The sequence below is a fragment of the Cebus imitator genome, unplaced genomic scaffold (genome assembly GCF_001604975.1).
Source record: "Cebus imitator isolate Cc_AM_T3 unplaced genomic scaffold, Cebus_imitator-1.0 Scaffold284, whole genome shotgun sequence".
Lineage (NCBI taxonomy): Eukaryota > Metazoa > Chordata > Mammalia > Primates > Cebidae > Cebus > Cebus imitator.
Genome location: NW_016107599.1, coordinates 2,510,517 through 2,529,622, shown reverse-complemented (window position 1 = coordinate 2,529,622; position 19,106 = coordinate 2,510,517). Strand labels below are relative to the sequence as shown.

The following is a 19,106-nucleotide window of genomic DNA, read 5'->3' as shown; positions in this document are numbered from 1 at the left end:
GCACCTAGCCAATATTTTCTTTATATCCATATTCTATGGGCTTTTCTATATTAAAAAAAAATTAATTTATTGTTTTTAAACTTTTGTTAAAAATGATGAATACACAAATACACACATTAGGCTAGATCCACACAAGGTCAGGATCATCAATGTCAGTATCTTCTACTTTTGTATCTTGTCTCACTGGGAAGTCTTTAGGGGCAATAACACACATGGAGCTGTCATCTCCTAGGTTAACAGTGCCTTCTGGAATACCTCCTGAAGGACCTGCCTAAGCCATTTTACAGCTGTCGTTTTTAAATAAGTAGAAGGTATACACTCTACAATGGTGATTAAAAGTGTGTACTAAATAAACCAGTGACAGAGTTGTTTATTATCAAGTATTATGTACTGTACATAATCATGTGCTAGACTTTTATACAACTGGCACACAGTAGGTCTGTTTTCCTCAACTTCACTAAAACACATGAGTAGGGGCCAGGCGTGGTGAATCACGCCTGAAATCCCAGCACTTCGGGAGGCTGAGGCGGGCAGATCACTTGAGGTCAGGAGTTGAAGACCAGCCTGGCCAACATAGTGAAACCCTGTCTTTACTAAAAGTACTAAAATTAGCTGGACATGGTTGTGCATGCCTATAGTCCCAGCAACTCGGGAGGATGAGGCAGAATAATTGCTTGAACCCAGGAGGCAGAGGTTGCAGTGAGCCGAGATTGCGCCATTGCACTCCAGCTGGGCGACAGAGAGAGACTTAGTCTCAAAAACAAACCAAAAAATGAGTTATGTGTTGTGTTGTTTCCTCCAAGTGGGTTTTTATTCCTTTTTCCCTCCTGTATTGGTCTCCGTCTTTTGTGTTACAGGATTTTCGTACATGTCTGGTATTAATTTCCTTGTGGTGAATCAAAAAATTCTTTGGAAGCTTTAGTAGGTGGGTTCGGCCTTTTGACTTTGACATTTGCATCAGGATTTTCTGGGTGGCACATTTTTTGGGAAATCCCCAGTGTTGGTATCTTTAGATCTTTCTTCTTAGGCTTATCAGATTCCTGTAAGGTAAAGACCTGAGTACATGAAGTTTGGAAGCAGAGTGCATAGGGGGTGGTGGAGGAGCTGAAATGTGTGTTCAGTGACTAGATCAACCTCTGTTTTGTAGTTGGGCAGGGTGACTTCTGTCTAAGGATACTCTCATTTTTCCAGAGAATGAGCCCCCAGTCTTCTGTTCTGGTTGGGGAGTCCTGTGAAGGCATGGTGCTGAGGCTTTGGCTGCATCGTAGATAGTCTTTACCCAGCCTCCATCATCCTTTATGCCCCCCACCTTCTTTACCCTCTGTTCTGTCTGCATTTAGTGCTGCCAGTTCTGAACCCTCTCCTGACATGGCTGTGGAGATGGAATTGCTTCTTAGTGTTTCTGGCTGCCGGCTTGCTCTGGCTGCATTGGGCCTGCTGAGTCATTTGCTATGCCTCCAATCTTTTATAGTTTGTTTCCTCCACGTTTGTCTGTTTTCTTTGTTTGGTTTCTGTCTTCAGTGTTAGAGGCTTTTCTTACAGCTTCAAAAATTCTGTTACTTTTCCTTTCATTTCTCCCTGTCCTGTGGGTTTGGTTTTTAAATTTGTCTTTTTAATATGTCTGTATTAGTTTATTCTCCCACTGCTAATAAAGACATACCCAGGAATGGGTAATTTATAAAGGAAAGAGGTTTAATTGACTTCACAGTTCCACATGGCTGGGGAGGCCTCACAATCATGGCAGAAAGCAAAGCGAAAGCAAGACACGTCTTACATGGCAACAGGCAAGAGAGAGTGTGTGCAGGGGAACTCCCCTTTATAGAACCCTCAGATCTTGTGAGACTTATTCACCCTCATGAGAACAGCACAGGAAAGACCTGCCTCCATGATTCAGTTACCTCCCACCAGGTCCCTCCCACAACACATGGGAATTATGGGAGCTACAATTCAAGATTTGAGTGGGGAACACAGCCAAACCCTATCTATTTCTTTCGTTTAATTTTAGTGGGAGGGAAATAGATGTGTATATTGTTTGCTGTCTTCCTCTGAATTTGTTAGCTAACTTTATGTCAGATTAATTATACTTGTTGATGTTTTAATAGTTCTTATTTATATTTCTTTCTTCTGAAATATGGGTTTGAAGACAAGGCTTTGCCAAAGTTGTTATTCTTAGGTCCAGTACAGTATGTATGGTAAGCAGTGAAGAAGCTGACTGTAAGGTGTACAGTGCAATTATAGCTTTGAAAAAAAACGGTGAAATAATGGTGGTTACATATATATTCTTGTCTTTCAGGTTCTCTTTGACTGCAATGGAAAGAGGAAAGATAAACTAGAATTATTTTTTTAAAATTGTCATTTGATTTCTTCAGAGTTATTGTGGCCTTCTGAACTGTGAGTATAATTCTCTTGCTACACTGGTGTCTTGAGATTTTTGGTTTTTTCTTTCACCTGTCTTAGTGTCTCTTTGATGTACAATAGAAATAAACAAAAGGTAGCTGATTTTGCAGGGTAGGTGAGGGAAGAAATAGAGATTGTTTTTTGTTCCTACTATGTGTAGATACTTTATATATTTTTTTCTGAGACAGGTAGACAGTATAATAATGGTTGATAATAACTTAGAATAGTGTCTGGTACATTATAAACATTCTGAACTACAATTACTAATTGAATCCTCACAATAACTTTATAAGTAAGGTTTACTGTTCTTCCCTATTTCACATTTGCATATACCAAAATACATTGACGTTAAAGGTTACTAAGGTAGGGCCAGATACAGTGGCTCATGCTTGTAATCCCAGCACTTTGGGAGGCTGAGCAGGAGGATCACTTGTGCTCAGGAGTTTGAGACCAAGTGGGTGGGCGTGGTGGCTCATTCCTGTGATCGCAGCAGTTTGCGGGGCTGAGGCAGGCGGATCACTTGAGGTCTGGAGTTCGAGACCAGCCTGGCCAACATGGTGAAACCCCATATCCACTAAAAACACAAAAATTAGCCAGACGGTGGTACACCCAGCTATTGTAATCCCAGCAACTTGGGAGGCTGAGGCAGGAAAATTGCCCGAACCCAGGGGGAGGTGGAGGTTACACTGAGGCCGAGATTGTGCCATTGCACTCCAACCTGGGTGACAGAGCAAGACTTTGGCTAAAAATAATAATAATAATAATAAAAAATTTCGAGACCAGCCTGGGTAACATAGCAAGACCTTGTGTCTCTGAAACAAAAAGCCAAAAACAAAAATTGCCAGGTGTGATGATACATGCCTGGATCACAGGAATTTGAGGCTGCAGCCAGCTAGGATCATGCCACTATACTCCAGCCTGAGTGACAGAGCAAGACCCTGTCTCAAAAAAAAGATGACTAAGTTAGTAAATGGCAAAGCTGGGATTCAGACTCAGTCTGGCTTCACAGTGTGTGCTCTTGACTGGTTCAGTAGTCCCCTCCCCCCAGTCTGTGGTTTGCTTTTTGTAGTTTCAGTTACCCAGTGTTAGCTGCAGTCCGAAAATATTAAATAGAAGATTCCAGAAATAAACAATTTATATGTTTTAAATTGTGCACCATTCTGAGCAGCCTGATGAAATCTTGTGCATCCTGATCTGTCCCACCCTGTCCTGTCTTACCTGTGATGTGAATTGTCCCTTTGTCCAGCATATTCACCACACTGTGTATGCTATCCACCTGTTGGTCACTTAGTAGCCATCTATGCAGGTTAGCTGTCAAGGAATGTTAGTGCGTGTGTTCAGGTAATGCTGAGTTGATTTCATCATGGCCCCCAAACAGAGGGGTAGTTGTGATGCTGGCATATTGTTAAAATTGTTCTGTTTTATTATGTTATTCTTGTTAATCTCTTATAGTGCCTAATTTATAAATTAACCTTCTTGTAGGTATGTATGTGTAGGAAAAACATAGTATATATAGCAGTAAGTACAGTCCCTAGTTTCAGGCATCTACTGGGGGTGTCTAGGAATATATCCCCTGCAGATAAGTGAGTATAGCTGTGTCTTATTCTCATGGGCTTTGGATTCAGATACTGATTTGGCTGGGGGTCTAGGAGTATATCCCCTGCAGATAAGTGAGTATAGCTCTATCTTTATTCTCATGGGATTTAGATTCAGGTATTGATTTAGCTGTATATTATATTTTCTAACTCATTAATCTTAAATTATTTAATCTATTGAAAACTATTGTTTTTAATCTGACAGAGGGGATTATTATAGAATCTCCCTTATGGGATTACTATGAAGATGCTGTGAGATACTTGTAAGGTGTTCAACACTCAAAATTGTTACCAATGATTATTTGGTGCTATTCTTCTCATTTTAATAAGCAGAAAACAGAGCCCTAGAGAGATACTATTACTTGTAATTTGTCAGTTTGTAGCTTGGAGATCTTGGTGCCATGTTTTACAGTTGAGAAATTATACAATCGAGGGTAATCTTACTTTGTCTTGTTTCCAAACATTGCTCTTTCTTCTAGGTCTGGTGGTAAATTGAGGACAGATGTGTTGGTAGAATATTCATAAATCTCTTTTGTGGGCATTTTGCTTTATATTGTTATAGTAGATATCTGATAAGTTTGGACTTCATGGAGTCAGAATTCATGATACTTTAGAGCTATATTGAATTTGGCTTTGGCAAGTGTTTTTGGAGTAAGGGCCCAGGATTCTTTTTTTTATTTCCATATGAGTGTCAGTTTGCTTCTTTCTTTGTTCTTTTTTTTCTCCCAAATGTACTTCTATTTCTAGGTATCAGGAAGGGAAATTATGTCACACAATTGCCATTTCTTTGCAAGGCCTAGAAATCTTGGTTCTGTGTTCTCCTGTCCTTTATAGGCTAAAGGAGAGGAGGCGTTTCTGTGCTTTGTGCTGTGCCAGATGTGATTATGTTACAGTGTGAGAAGGTCACAGCCCCTCTGTATGTGTCCCCTTATTCCCCTCCCCCTGTCTATGTTGCACCTTTCTTGCTATAACAGTGCATTCTATTTATTTGGGTGTGAGTCTGTGTGTGAGAGCAGTTTTCGTTATTTCATCTCTGCTTAACCTGCAGTCAACTTTAACTAAATGCTGAATTAGAACTATTTAATGCTTGTCACAAAATAAGTTGTCTTTCCTTAGTAGATCTGAGCAAAAGAAAGAATACCAAATGTAACTTTTCAGCAATATTAGCTGTAAAAATATTTCCTCTTGGTATATAGCATGAGACAGTTTCGTAGCAGAAATACAAAACTTTTATTCTTAGTGTAATGTGCTGGGAAACAAAAGGCTAAAGAGAGGTGAGATGACAAACCAGCTCATTGTGACCCAAGAGCCAGCCCACTGGCTCATTGGAACTTAAAAAAAAAATTTTTTTTTAATGTTTCTTTATAGATAAGAGTCTTGCTTCGTCACCCAGGCTGGAATGCAGTGGTGCGATCATAGCTCACTGAACTGCTGGGCTCAAATGATTCTCCCATTTTAGCCTCCCAAGTACTAGGACTATGTGCACATGCTACCATGCCCAGCTAATTAAAAAATTTTTTTTGTAGAGATGAGTCTCGCTTTGTTTCCCAAGCTGGTTTCAAACTCCTGGCTTCAAGTGATTCTCCTACCTCGGCCTTCCAGAGTGCTGGGATTATAGGCGTGAGACACTACTCCTAGCCTCATGGAAACTTTTTAGCTATAGGACAAAATCTACCCATCCTGGTTTGTCTGTTTAAAGGCATTTGAAAATATATATACCCAGGAAAATAACTTGATAACCAGTGTTCCTGTAATTCCTGCCCCCCAAAAAATTCTGGACAGATGGCCAGGCCATATGTGTAAGTCTGGATTCCAATCCATTGAATTTCGTGATGTAATGCTGAGACATAGGTCCCTTATTTCACTGAGTTCCCATTCATTAGTCCCTTGGGCCATTTTAGCTCCTGCAGTATGGATCTGGTTCTGAAGCAGCTAGCTTTGGCAGAGTTGGTTCTTGGTCCTTTCTTTGTTTTGAAACGACGCATTGGAAGACAGAAATTTGGGGTGGAGGTTGGGCATGGTGACTCACGCCTGTAATCCAACATTTGGGAGGCCGAGGTGGACGGATCACAAGGTCAGGAGATCGCGACCTTCCTGGCCAACTTGGTGAAACGCCGTCTCTACTAAAAATCAAAAATTAGCTGCATGTGGTGACACATACCTGTAGTTCTAACTACTCAGGAGGCTGAGGAAGGAGAATTGTTCTTACCCGGGAGGTAGAGGTTGCAGTGAGCCGAGATCACGCCACTGCACTCCTGGTGATAGAGTAAGACTCCATCTCAAAAAAAGAAATTTGGGGTAGAGGTATTTTAGAACCAGAATTCTAGGCAAGGCAAGGAAAGTTTGGGAGGAATTGAGTTGCTGGGATATATATGGAGATACTTTTTAGGGTTAATATGGTGTGGGAAGATGGTGGACAGAAAGGAAGGCCTCTCTGAGACCCTTCTACAAAATCCCATATTTGTGAATAAAAGCATCTTTTTTTATCATAAGGGCAGATGAGCACAGCTGAGATAGATTGGACTCTGAGGTTCTGGGAGTGTTGACTCAAAAAAATATTTTTTAAGTGTCTTGAATGCCAGGAACTCTACTAGGCCCTAAGACTTTCCCATTTAATCAAACTGGGCGTGATACTTGTTCTCATGAAATCTACTTTTTCTTTTTCTTGGGGGAAGGGAGGTTACAGATATTTAATGTAGCTAGTTAGTGCCATGATGAAAGCATATATGAAATGCCCTGGGAGTGTTCATAGGAAGGCCATATAACCCAGATTGGTCAAGAAGAGCTTCCCAGGGGATATGATATCCATGTGGAGCTCTGAAGAATAAGCATTCACTGGCTTGCTGTCCAGAAGATGGGCAGAAGAAACGTCATGTTCAAAGGCTCAGAGGCAACAAAGCTTGGTGTTAAGGGGTGTTTGAATGCAACTTTCTATAGATAGAGCAATGACTGTGGAGGAAGAATGTTTAAAGAGAAGCTGGAAGATAAGAAGTGCCCTGATTGTGAAGGGTTTCTAAACCATGTTAGGGAGTGTATGTTTTATGCTAAGGTTAGCGGGGGAGAACTAAAGTCTGTTTTTTATTTATATAAGTAAAAAGGAGATAGAATAGATAACATTATGATGAAAGGCAACAATTTTCCCAGCCTCCATAACCCTTAGTTCCATTCTCCATAGTTGTCCTTTGTAACCATTCTTCATTTTAGATTTCTGATAGTTACCTCCAATATAATATGTAGTGGTCCCTTCGTATCTGTAGGGGATTGGTTCCAGGATCCTCCCGGGATACCAAAATATATGGAACCTGTCTCTTATATAAAATGGTGTAATATTTGCATAAAAACCTATGCATGTCCTCCCATAAACATTTAATCCCTGAACAGTGTGGGGGTGAGGGATATCCAGCCCCTTTGCAGTTGAAAATTTGTGTGTAACTTTTGACTAACCCAAACTTATAATAATGTCAGAGGATCCTTGGGTGTATCGCGTCACCAGCCAGAAATCACTGTAGCTGGTGGCACCTTCTGCCTGAGTATTGCTCATGCCCACTGGGCTTGCTCTGCCCACTTGGCTTGGCATGCTGCACTTGGCTTGGACTGCCAGCCTGGATCCCACACCTGCCAAAGGTGAGCCAGGTGCAGAGCGGCAAGGGGGTCTGTGGGCTTGTGAGCATAGGGACTGGCCACTGTGCACAGCTGGCTGTTGCCGCAGGGCAGGCAGCTTCAGGCACTGACACATGTGCCGGTTCTGTGCGAGGCTGCAACTGTCCCAGATGTACTGCATACAGCTTCTGCTGTGCGTACCTGCATCTGGATGAGGGGAACGAGGTGGCGCCCAGAAGACTGGAGATGCCAGGAACTGCACAGCTCCAAAGAGGGTGTCATAGCCCTTGCTTGGGGAGCCCCTAGGTTTGGGATCCCTGAAGGGCTGCATCTCTTCTCTTCTTGTCGTCCGCAACACGGCCAGCAGGAGGCCATGTTTCAGCCCTGTTTGTGTTATAGCTCTTTCAGTCCCACCATTCTGCAGGTCCAGAGCTCTTATCCCGTGTCCAGGAAGAATGAGGTACATGGACAACTGGAGGGTGAGCAAGGTGGAGAGGAGCTTTATTGAGTGATAGAACAGCTCTCAGGAGACCTGAAATGGGTAGCTCCTTTCCATAGGCAGGTCATCCCAATGAGTGTCCAGACCTCAGCAGAGAGGAGATCCACAGTGGGTAAGTAGCGCCTTTCCACAGGCAGGTTGTTCTGGTGAGTTGAAGAGACCCAAAGTGGGTAGCTGCTTCCCGCGGCTGGTATTCCTAACATCTGTGTAAGTCTGGCTGAGACTGGGGTTTTTGTGGGCTCAGAAGGTGGAAGTGCATAATCGATTGGGCCACGGGTGGACCTGGAAAAAGCACTATAAGTTCTCACTCCAGGCCGTGGACTCTACCTGAAACTGGTGGCCTGGCCCCCCAGAATTCAAGGCTGTCCCTGGCTTGAAGGTGGAATTTCATGGGGTACCTGCCCCTTTCTACCCAGGAGCCTTTCTGCCTTCTCCCACCATCAACATGCCATCCATGGCACCCAGCCTGTTTGTGACTAGGTGTGCCTGCACGGCCATACTGAGGCACCCTTAGCTGCCTGTTGGCCTCCGTCCCATGCTTGTCAGTGCCCAAAGTCTGGAGGGGACCAAGACGGCAGGGGGCTGGTGTGTGAGTACTGCCTTGAGCACGCACACATTCGGCCACGTTGTGACAGACCTGGGCTCAGTCACAACTTAGGTCTGCCCCGGAGTGGGCATGAGATGCTGGGGGGAGGCCAAGAGCTTGTGAGGGCAAGGGGCCTTCCCGGACCCCTAAATGCACAGGGATGCCCAGGTCTGGAGCCGAGTCTGGGAGGCTGCAGCTATACCCAGGAGTGTGGGGCTCCTGCCCTGCCAACTCCGTAGGGCTGGGGCTCCTGCCTGTTCCCTGATCCCTGCTCCTGCTGGCCCCACTGAAGCCTGTGTCTTTGTAGCAGCCTCTCCAGACAGGCTGCCACTGCTATCGATAGTGTAGACTGGAAGCCTTATTGAGAACATAAACAGTTGATTAACATATGTTTTGTGTGTTATATGTATTTATTAATTTTTTTGAGATGAAGTCTTACTTTGTCACCCAGGCTGGAGTGCAGTAGAATGATCTTGTCTCACTGCAACCTCTGCCTCCCGGGTTCAGGCAATTCTCCTGCCTCAGCCTCCCGAGTAGCTAGGATTACAGGTGTGTGCCACCATGCCCAGCTAATTTTTGTATTTTTAGTAGAGACAGGTTTTCACCATGTTGGTCAGGCTGGTCTCGAGCTCCTGACCTCGTGATCCACCTGCCTCGGCCTCCCAAAGTGCCGGGATTATAGGCGTTAGCCACCTCTTCCGGCCTGTTATATATATTATATACTGTATTTTTACAATAGAGTAAGCTAGAGAAAAGAGAATATTAAGAAAATCATAAGGAAGATAATATTATACTTATTCATTAAATGGAAGTGGATCATCATAAAGATCTTCATTCTCATTGTCTTCATGTTGAGTAGGCTGAGGAGGAAGAGGAAGAAGAGGGGTTGGTCTTGCTGTCTCAGGGGTGGCAAAGGTGGAAGAGGAGGCAGGAGAGGCAGGCACACTCACTGTAACTATTATTGAAAAAAGTACGTCTATAAGTGGACCTGCACCATTCATATCCATGTTGTTCAAGGGTCAACTACTTTAAATCATCTCTAGATTACTTAAAATGCCTTATACAATGTAAATTCTTTGCAAATAGTTGTTATACTGTATTATTTAGGGAATAATGACAAGAAAACCATCAGTACATGCTCAGTATAGATGCAACCATTGACTCTTTTTCCTCAAATATTTGAGATCCATAGTTGGTTGAATCTGGATGTGGAACCCGGTGACATGGATGGCTGACTGTACTGTATGTTAAACTTTATCATTTGTGACTTCTCTGTTTTAAATGACCTGTTGATTTTCTGATTCGGGATATAAAGTTTTAACTTATTTATGTTATTCCCCATATATCTTCCTGTATTACTTATTGTTAAATAGTTTATATGTGTACTTTTCTTTTAGAAGTCTCTTATAATTTAACAGTATCTTTCCTTTGCTTGGGTTATTGATTCATGTCAATATCTTGATTCCTTTGTAAGATAAAGATAGTATTGCACTAAATGTTGACCCTTGCCCTCCAATTCCAGCATGTCCCCCTGTCTTGCCTCATATTTTATGTTTTTGTTATTACTTTCATGTTGTCTGGGCTTTTCACATGTGCATTTTATCTGCAACTCCAACCAAGTGTTCTGGGGACTGCTCACGGGTTGAACTCTGAAAGTAGTTTATTGTTTTTAATTTTAGGAATCATCTTGTCATTTTCAGTCTCCTTTTCATGAGAACCTATTATAGTTTGAAGGATTCACAGGTATTTCCAGATGAGCTTAGAGGCATTTTACTTGTGTATTTTAAGTTTTCTTGAGCTTTCCCAGCTTAGCTTTGTTCCAAGGTCAGTTTTTATCTTTGTTTATGTTGGTATTTATTTCTTTTTCATGAAGATGGTGTTCCCTGTATATTTGGCCATCCTTTGTTGTCTATAAGAGTATAAGAAAGCAGGACTAGCTACTTTTCTGAGTTAGATTTAGCCCCTAATGGGAATTCAGAACTGAAGTACTTTGCTTCATAGTGCTTTTAGTCTGTGGGCTCCTAAATAACAAAGGGGAGTTTTACATAAGGATGTTAACACCTATGCCAAAAACCTTTGCTTTATTTTCTAGAGAAATAGCCTCTTGGGATTTTAAAAATATTTTTAATTTTTTTGTCTGAGGGTAAATACCAAGTTAGCGTAGGCACAACCAGTCAGTTAAGCCCTCTGTTTTCACCCCTGGCTATTAACGTCAGACTTCACCAATACTTCATGGCCAATCCCAAAGCCTTGTCAAGATTCACTTGAGATTTGTCCCTGTTTTACACATCACTGTACATCTAGCTCCTCTTTAATAGCTAGATATTTGCTTAATTTTCGTCTTTTGATGACTCTTTCCTTTCTCTTAAACTTGCGCACTTAAGTTTCATTGAAGTCTTTGCAGGACTAAAACTCATTACCACCTTGAACTTGAAACTCCTGAGGATTTTAGGAGGTGGGGTGGCATGTTGTTTTGGAGGGTAAGGATTTTCAGTGGTGGAGTGATGTTAGTTTGCTGTGTGGCTAGTTTTTGAGTTAGATGAGCCTGAGTTCAAACTTTGCTGCTGCCACTTTTAACTGTGGAACTTTGAGCAAAACATTTTTCTTTTCTTCTGTTTCCTCATTTATTGAACAAATATTTATTGAGACGTTGTTTGTAGCAAGATGATGTGGGGACAGTTGAAGTAGTTCTTTTATAATGCCTCTGTATTTCTCTAAAGTTTGAGGTCATCTCCTAAGAATGAGTGGAAGAAGCAATGCTAGGGTTGGAGATTTGATGATAGTGGAGGAAGTTTGAAATAGGGGTATGAAGAAGGAGAGAGAGCCAAGCAGGGATAGAGGAAGCTGGTCTAAGAGTGTTGTGGTTCAACTGAGATTGGTGACAATTAAATTAGAATGTACCAATTTTTTAAGTTAATGACATTTTTGTCTGGTGTTCTCAGCAGTCCAGGTATATTCTGGTATAAGTTATCTTAATATTTGTATTGAATCATGAAATGGATTTTTTCCAGGCCTAATGTTTATTGAAAGGACAATGGGAGTTGGTAATACTGGTAAAAGATTGGTTTAAACTATGACTTTACAATTCAGGAAATGTTTGTTGATCTTCTAAGTGCTCAGCATGGTTCTAATTGCTTTAGGTAGATAAATCAGTAGACCAAACAGAGTCTGTATAGAGTAGGGAAGCAGATAATAAAAAATAACATAATAATAAAAAAGTACATTTTGTAATGTATGAGAAGGTGAGGAAAAGGTAATGCCATAGTATGAGTGAATTTGAGATCTAAATAGGGTAGTCATAATAAGCCCCATTGCAAAATGAAATTTGAGCTAAATACAAAGGAGATGGATGTATTCCTGCAGGAAACCACAGGCTCCTGTTGTTCCTCCATCTGCTTCCCAGAGGTAACTGAAATCATCTGTTTTAGGTGTTGATTTTAGGATTTACATCCTTGTTTCCTAATAGTATTTGTGTACTAATCATTGCTGCATCAATTTTAGAAAATGTTATATGCTGAATTCCTAGCATGGTAGGTAGGGATTTTCTCTCTCTTATGTGTTCTTTCCTCTCCCAATCTTCCTTATGTAGTTCTGGAACAGTTTTTGTTGAGCTCCTTATTTTGGTTTTTAATTATTTTGACTTTTAAACATAATCAGTATTGAGCCAATTAGAGTAGTATGGTTACAGTTCTTGCCCAGCTTTGTTTTTCTTGTTTTCTTGGACTGAAAATTGCAGTTGTCCCCCTTTTTTGCTTAATATTCTTAGGTCTGGCTAAGTTTTCCCACTCTAACAGCTCTGTAAGTCAGTTTCCTTGCAGTCAAGTGTATTCATTTTGTCTTCACCTTCTAGACATACTCCTCCTGGAGCTTTCCTTCTCCTAGTCCCTGCTTCTGTCTAGAGAGGTTGTTCTCTAGACCTGCTGTAAAAAGTACAAAGGTAGAGAAACCTGTAGTACTCGCAAAAATAAAGGGAGAACAGGTCAGACAGATGACTAGAAAATACTGATTGAAAACACTGATGGGAAGGACAGAGGAATGGAGATGATTTCTTCCTGGGGAAGTGTGTAAAGGAGAAGCTGTAGTTGAGGGAAGGGCATTCTAGGTAGTAAAAATGATTTTGGTGACTTGAAAAGCTGCCTGTGTTGTGTTACCTTGTTAGATTTTATGTATGTATGTATACACACACACACACACACACACACACATATATATATATATATATAAACTTACAGACTTTGCCCTGAAGAGCTTTAAAAAAGCTTAAATGGGAATTGTGACATTCAGGATGTTAAACACTGATGTATTTTTGTTTTGGTTTTTGAGAAATAAGGGCCTATCTTGCTCACCCAGGCTGTGGTACAGTGGCATGATCATAGCTTACTGTAACCTTGAACTCCTGGGTTCAAATGATCTTTCTGCCTCAGCCTCCCAAGTAGCCGAGACCACAGGTGCACACCACTGTGCCTGGCTAATTTTTAAAATTTTTTTGTGGAGGTGGGCTCTCGCTGTGCTGCCCAGGCTAATTTCGAACTCGTGGCCTCAAGTGATCCTCCTTTCTTGGTATCCCAGAGTACTTGGATTACAGGCATGAGCCATAGCATCCTAAATTGTTAATGTCCTAAAACCTGAACATAGGGCATATCAGGAACACTTAAATTCAAGTGATAACCTTAAGCTGTTTATTTCATGTATTTATGGAAAAATCCTTATACATTGTTCACAAAAAATAAGCTTGGCATCTAACTATCCAAGCCAATTCATCAGTGCAGGAATGAGTGCTGTAGCACCACTTCGGTTTTCAGGCAAGAACAAGATGAATGACAACAGGAAATTTAAGAAGGTGCTCTGTGTTTGGCCAAATTGGGGAGCGAGCAAGCAGAGAGGTTGGAAAATCTCATTGAGGCATGTAAGCATAACTTTGGTCTATATGGCATAGCTATGTAGAGAAAATTAAGCCATTGATAATGACATACTGAAAAACCAAGAGATTAGTTTCTTTTAAAAAGAAGCATTGCTCAGTTTGAAATGCTGAGGCAAGGCCTGGTACGGTTGCTCACGCCTGTAATACCAGCACTGTGGGAGGCCGAGGCGGGTGGTCACGAGGTCAGGAGTTTGAGACCAGCCTGACTAACATGATGAAACTCCGTCTCTACTAAAAATAAAAAAATTAGCTGGGTGTGGTGGCACACGCCTGTAATCCCAGCTACTCCGAAGGCTGAGACAGGAGAATCGCTTGAACCCGGGAGGCAGAGGTTGCAGTGAGCTGAGGTCGTGCCATTGAACTCTAGCCTGAGCGACAGAGCGAGACTCCATCTCAAAAAAAAAAAAAAAAAAAAAAAAAAAAAAAAAAAAAAAAAAAAAAAAAAAAAAAAAAAAAAAAAAAAAAAAGGCTGAGGCAAAATGCTAAGAAATAAGGTTTATAAGTGTTTATAAGTAGTCTTTATTGCAAACTCTAGCATAACTTTTGTGTAAATGTATGGGACTTCTCATGGATGATCAGGCCCCTATGTTCAGTGGGTATGCTGTATGCAAATGTTATCTGCTATCCGAAGCTTCAGCTTTTTACTCAGTTTTGTGAAGAGCACATCTTTCCCATCTTTATTTACATTTGTGATTCAGAAGTCATGACAGAAGGAACTAGTCATAAATCGTAATAGCTGTCACGTGTCAATCATTGTGTTAATTCAAATCTTATTTAATTCTTTACAGCAGCTCAGTAAAGTTTTGATTACTATTCTCATTTTATAGATGACAAACTGGGCTTAGGGAAGTTAAGAAAGCAGTCCAAGATTCCTTGTGGCAGTACCAGGTTCTCCATTTCCTTAGAATAAAGCTCAGCCCTTAACCATAACCACAGTGTGTATTTGGCAGTCATACATTTAACAGAAGAACAGTGCCACCTACTGAATTACCAGTGACCCTTTCCCCTCTAGTATTGTACTTCCTTTTAAAATGTATCAATTGTGTTAAGATGTAGTATTTCTGTAAAGCCTTGCAAACAATTCTTAGTCATCTGTGTTGCTGGGTCTTACTGAGGGAAGAGGGTAGTTTCATAAAATACTTGTAAAAACAGGGAAAATTTTGATTTCCTAATTCTGAAAGTGGACAGGCAACTTTGTGTAGGATTCTTACCTTCAGAGAAAGGAAGAGACGGGGATGAGTATTTTTTCTTTCTATCCGTCTTTGCGTATATCGTAGTGTTGTGAATTGGAATGACAAGTAGGCAGTTCAGATTTTTACTCAGTCCTTATGAATTCCAAATGGCTTACCAAAAGAAACAAACATTTTAGCAGGTTTTCTTTGATAAACTGTCTGATTAAAAAGGATAGGTGTCTCAATAAAAATTTCAGTGAAAAAAATGGCCAAAAGATTGGAACAAACATTTCATCCATTTCATATCAGTAAGCACACAAAAAGATGGTCCACAGCAGTAGTCATTAGGAAATGTAAATTACTACCACATGAGATATCACTGCAACCCTATTAGAATGGCTGATGTTAAAACCAGAGAGAAGGTGACAGTGCCACATGACAAGAATGTGAGTCAGTTAATACTCTCCTGCTTTGCTAATGGGAGCGCAAAATGTTATGATTGCTAAGGAAATCAGTTTGGCAGTTTCTTATAAAGTTGAACATACACTTACCACCTAATCCAGAAGTCCTACGTCAAAATATTTACTCAAGAGAAATAAAAACATTTCTTTACAATGTCCTCTGTGTGACCATTTATAGCAGCTTTACTTGTAATCACTGGAAACACCTCAAATGTCTATCAGTTGGTAAATGGATAAACAGATTTTGGTATACCTACACAGTGGAATCGTCTGCAGCAATAAAAAGGAATTAACTGCTTATGCACCTAACAAAATGGGTGAATCTTCAAAGCAGTCTACTAAGTGAAAACACAGAACTCCATAAACTGTGATTTCATTTATATAACATTTTGGTAAAGAAAAATTATAAGAACAGAAGTCACATCAGTGGTTGCCTGGGGCTGAAGAGAGAATTGAATACAAAAGAGCATGAAGGCACTTCTTGGGGTGATTGAAATAGTCTGTATCTTCAGTGTCGTGGTGGTTACACGCACCCATTTGTATTAGGCTGTCCTTGCGTTGGTATAAAGAAATACCCGAGACTGTGTAATTTATAAAGAAAAGAGATTTAATGGGCTCACTGTTCTGCAGACTGTACAGGAAACATGGCGCTGGCTTCCAGGGAGGTGTCAGAGAGCTTTTACTCATGATGGAAGGTGAAGTGGGAGTAGATGCGTCACATAGAGCAGGAGGCAGTTGGAGGTGCCGTAGGCTTTTAAACAACCAGATCTCACATGAACTCACTTATCACCAAGGGGATGGCACTAAGCCGTTCATGAGGAATATGCCCCATGATCTAACCATCTCCCACCAGGCCCCACTTCCAACACTGGGGACTATATTTCAACATGAGATTTGGCTGGGAAACAGATCCAATCCTTATCACCATCCACCTGATGTTTTTACTGTGCAAGTTGTGCCTCAAGAAAGAAAACTTTAAAAAGAGAAGAAAACAGTGTCATATGCAAACAGCTGTTATCCATATGCTCTTGCTCACATACATGTACACACACACACACACACACACACACACACTCTCTCTCTCTCTCTCTCTCTCTCTCGTTTGAATTTTCTTTCCAGTTAGGTTAACATTGATTTGTCTGGATTAGGTATCACAAAAGTTTCAGTGAAGTAGGTTTCAGTGAAGTAGATTTCAGTGTAGACACTGCTTTTGAAAAGATAATCTTGGAGTCCTTGGTTCATTTATGTAATTAATTTATTTGTGGCCTAAAGGCTTTATATTTGTCTTTGTATAATGAGACTGTATATTAAAAAGGGCATATAATTAGCAGAAATAAAAGATGTTTTAAAAGTCAAATTATTTGTTGCTCAGTATTAATTGTTGCTGAAGTTCTTGTAGCTCTGGAAAAATAGTTTTTTTAGTTTTATAAATTAATAAAAATGCTATTTCTGATATTGATGAAACTATGCAGTCTTTAGCTCAATCTTTTAGCATAGTTAATGCGCTATAGTGGTAGGGTACATTTATGTTTTAAACTGCTAGAAATAAGAATGTACACAGTAAGTCTAGCCACAGAGGTTCATGCCTGTAATCCCAATACTGGAAATGTGAGGTGGGATAATTGCTTGATCCCAGGAGTTAGAACAACTTGGCAACACCTCATCTACAAAAATTTTTAAAAATTAGCCAGATGTGATGGCACATGCCTGTGGTCCCAGCTCCTTGGGAGGCTGAGGCAGTAGAATTGCTTGAGCCTGGGGGTGGTCAAGCTCCAGTGAGCCTGGGTGACAGAGCAAGCCTCTCTCTCTCCCTCTCTCTAAAAAAAAGCATCTATATATCTATATGTACAGTAAATGGTGAAAGTAAGTTTCATTGAACTTAAGGCTTTACGATTATAAATTAAGTTTCTTAAAACTGCACATGAGGCCAGGGCAGGTGGTTCACACCTGTAATCCCAGCACTTTGGGAGACCAGGGCTTGTGGATCACTTGACTTCATGAGTTTAAGACTAGCCTGGGCAACATAGCTAAACCCTGCCTCTTCAAAAAATATAACTGTTAGCTGGGCTTAGTGGTGCACACCTGTAGTCCCAAGTACTTGGGAGACTGAGGTGGGAGGATTGGTTGAGCCTGGGAGGTTGAGGCTGCAGTGAGCTGAGATCATGCCACTGCACTCCAGCCTGAGTGACAAAAGTGAGACCTTGTCTTTTAAAAAAAAAATAAGAGTTGCTCATTACTACTTAGTGGTACTTGTTGATGTCCTATGGAGCAGCCATTTAGCATTTTTTCCCATTAAACTCTTGCTTTAAAAGCGACAACAGTGAGTAGGAGTGGAATCAAAGTAGAAAATTATATGTTCTAATTTTCATTTAAAAATCAGTTTATTTTAAACGATGAGTTCATCATTTTTTGATCTTCAGGATATACTATAATGTGTGGTACTAACAGAGTCAGTGATAGAATGAGGTACATTACAGTAGGACTTCCCCGAGTTGCTTTTTGTTTATTTAATGTATATGCTGTTCTGTGTTCTTGGGGCCTGCCTTACTGTCTCCAGTAGATGAGACCTATTTATGACAGTGTCTGCAGAGTGCTGTTTATATGTTGATCACACAGTAAATATCTACTGGTAGCGTGTTTGACAATTGGTGTTTGGGAACAGGAGAGAGATTACTAATTGTTCTGCTTTTTATATTTTATTGCCTCACTCTATTCCTGTATTTTTCTCTGGGAATCTGTTCATTAACTTAACCGTGGTTAACCCTGGTTTTGAAGGCTTAAAAGTGTGCTGGTATGCTTTTTATAATTGATGACAGTTCCGGCTGGTGTAGCCCAGGTGGCAGTTATTCATGGTGCATTTGTCATTGCATAAACTTGGGATAGCTGTTCATATTGTTTTCACTTCAGTTGAATTTATGGATGTGATTGTTGTACTACATGTTGAATTTTTTTTTTTTCAATTAATTTTTTTTTGAGATGGAGTTTCCCTCTTGTTGCCCAGGCTAAAGCACAATGATGTGGTCTCAGCTCACTGCAACTTCCCCCTTCTGGGTTCAAGTGATTCTCCTGCCTCAACATCCAAGATAGCTGAGATTACAGGTGCTCACCACCATGCCCAGCTAATTTTTGTATTTTTAGTAGAGATGGATTTTCCCATGTTGGCCAGGATGGTCTTGAACTTCTGGCCTCAGGTGATCATCTGCATTGGCCCCCCTAAGTGCTGGGAATACAGGTGGGAGCCACTGTGCCTGGCCCACGTGTTGGATTTAATTGCCAATTAAAATACCTTCAAAAATGTGACTTCCTATTTCATTAAAAAGTAATATGTGCAGAATAGCACAAATTAGAGGTGGAGCATAAATTTTTAAAAATTTAATCATGTTTATTTTCTCGTATTTTTAAAAAGGATATTTAGCAGATCTTAGACAAAATATACTAAAAGATATGAAAGTCACTTGCAGCTTTTCTGAATGAATCAGGATTCTCAATATGAACACCTGTTATTTTCAATATACAATATTTTAATATGCAATAAATTTTCCCTTTTCACTCAGTATCTGTTACAGCCTGTGTTAGATTCGCTTTCTCTAAAAGCCCTTCCAGCATTTTTTTCCAGTTTGCCATTCCCGTTTTTTTTTTTTTAAATGATGATTATTTTGAAAAAGATTTATTTATGGAAAAGATGCAGGAATACCAGGTGCATATAGCGAATTCCTTGTGCCCCTCATTTAGATTAATGAGTTGTTAACATTTTGTCATCAAATTCCATGTACTCGCTTGTTTTTTGTCTACCTATATGTATATATGTATGTTTGTGTGTGTATATATGTGTGTGTGTATGTATGTGTGTGTGTATGTGTGTGTGTGTCTGTATT

At 40.5% G+C, this 19,106-nt stretch overlaps 1 protein-coding gene across 24 annotated transcripts in view; it reads left to right on the top strand.

Moving 5' to 3' along the window:
• The window catches only part of PTK2 (protein tyrosine kinase 2), a 349,037-nt gene that overhangs the window by 47,606 nt on the left and 282,325 nt on the right, over window positions 1-19,106 (top strand). For 9 of the 24 annotated variants that reach the window (XM_017501707.2, XM_037728961.1, XM_037728958.1 and 6 more), the window contains exon 2: window positions 2,294-2,391. The exons of the other annotated variants lie outside the window; for them this stretch is intronic. The gene's annotated coding sequence lies outside the window, so the exon portion shown is untranslated. The remainder of the gene's footprint in view (window positions 1-2,293; window positions 2,392-19,106) is intronic. 24 annotated transcript variants of the gene reach the window in all.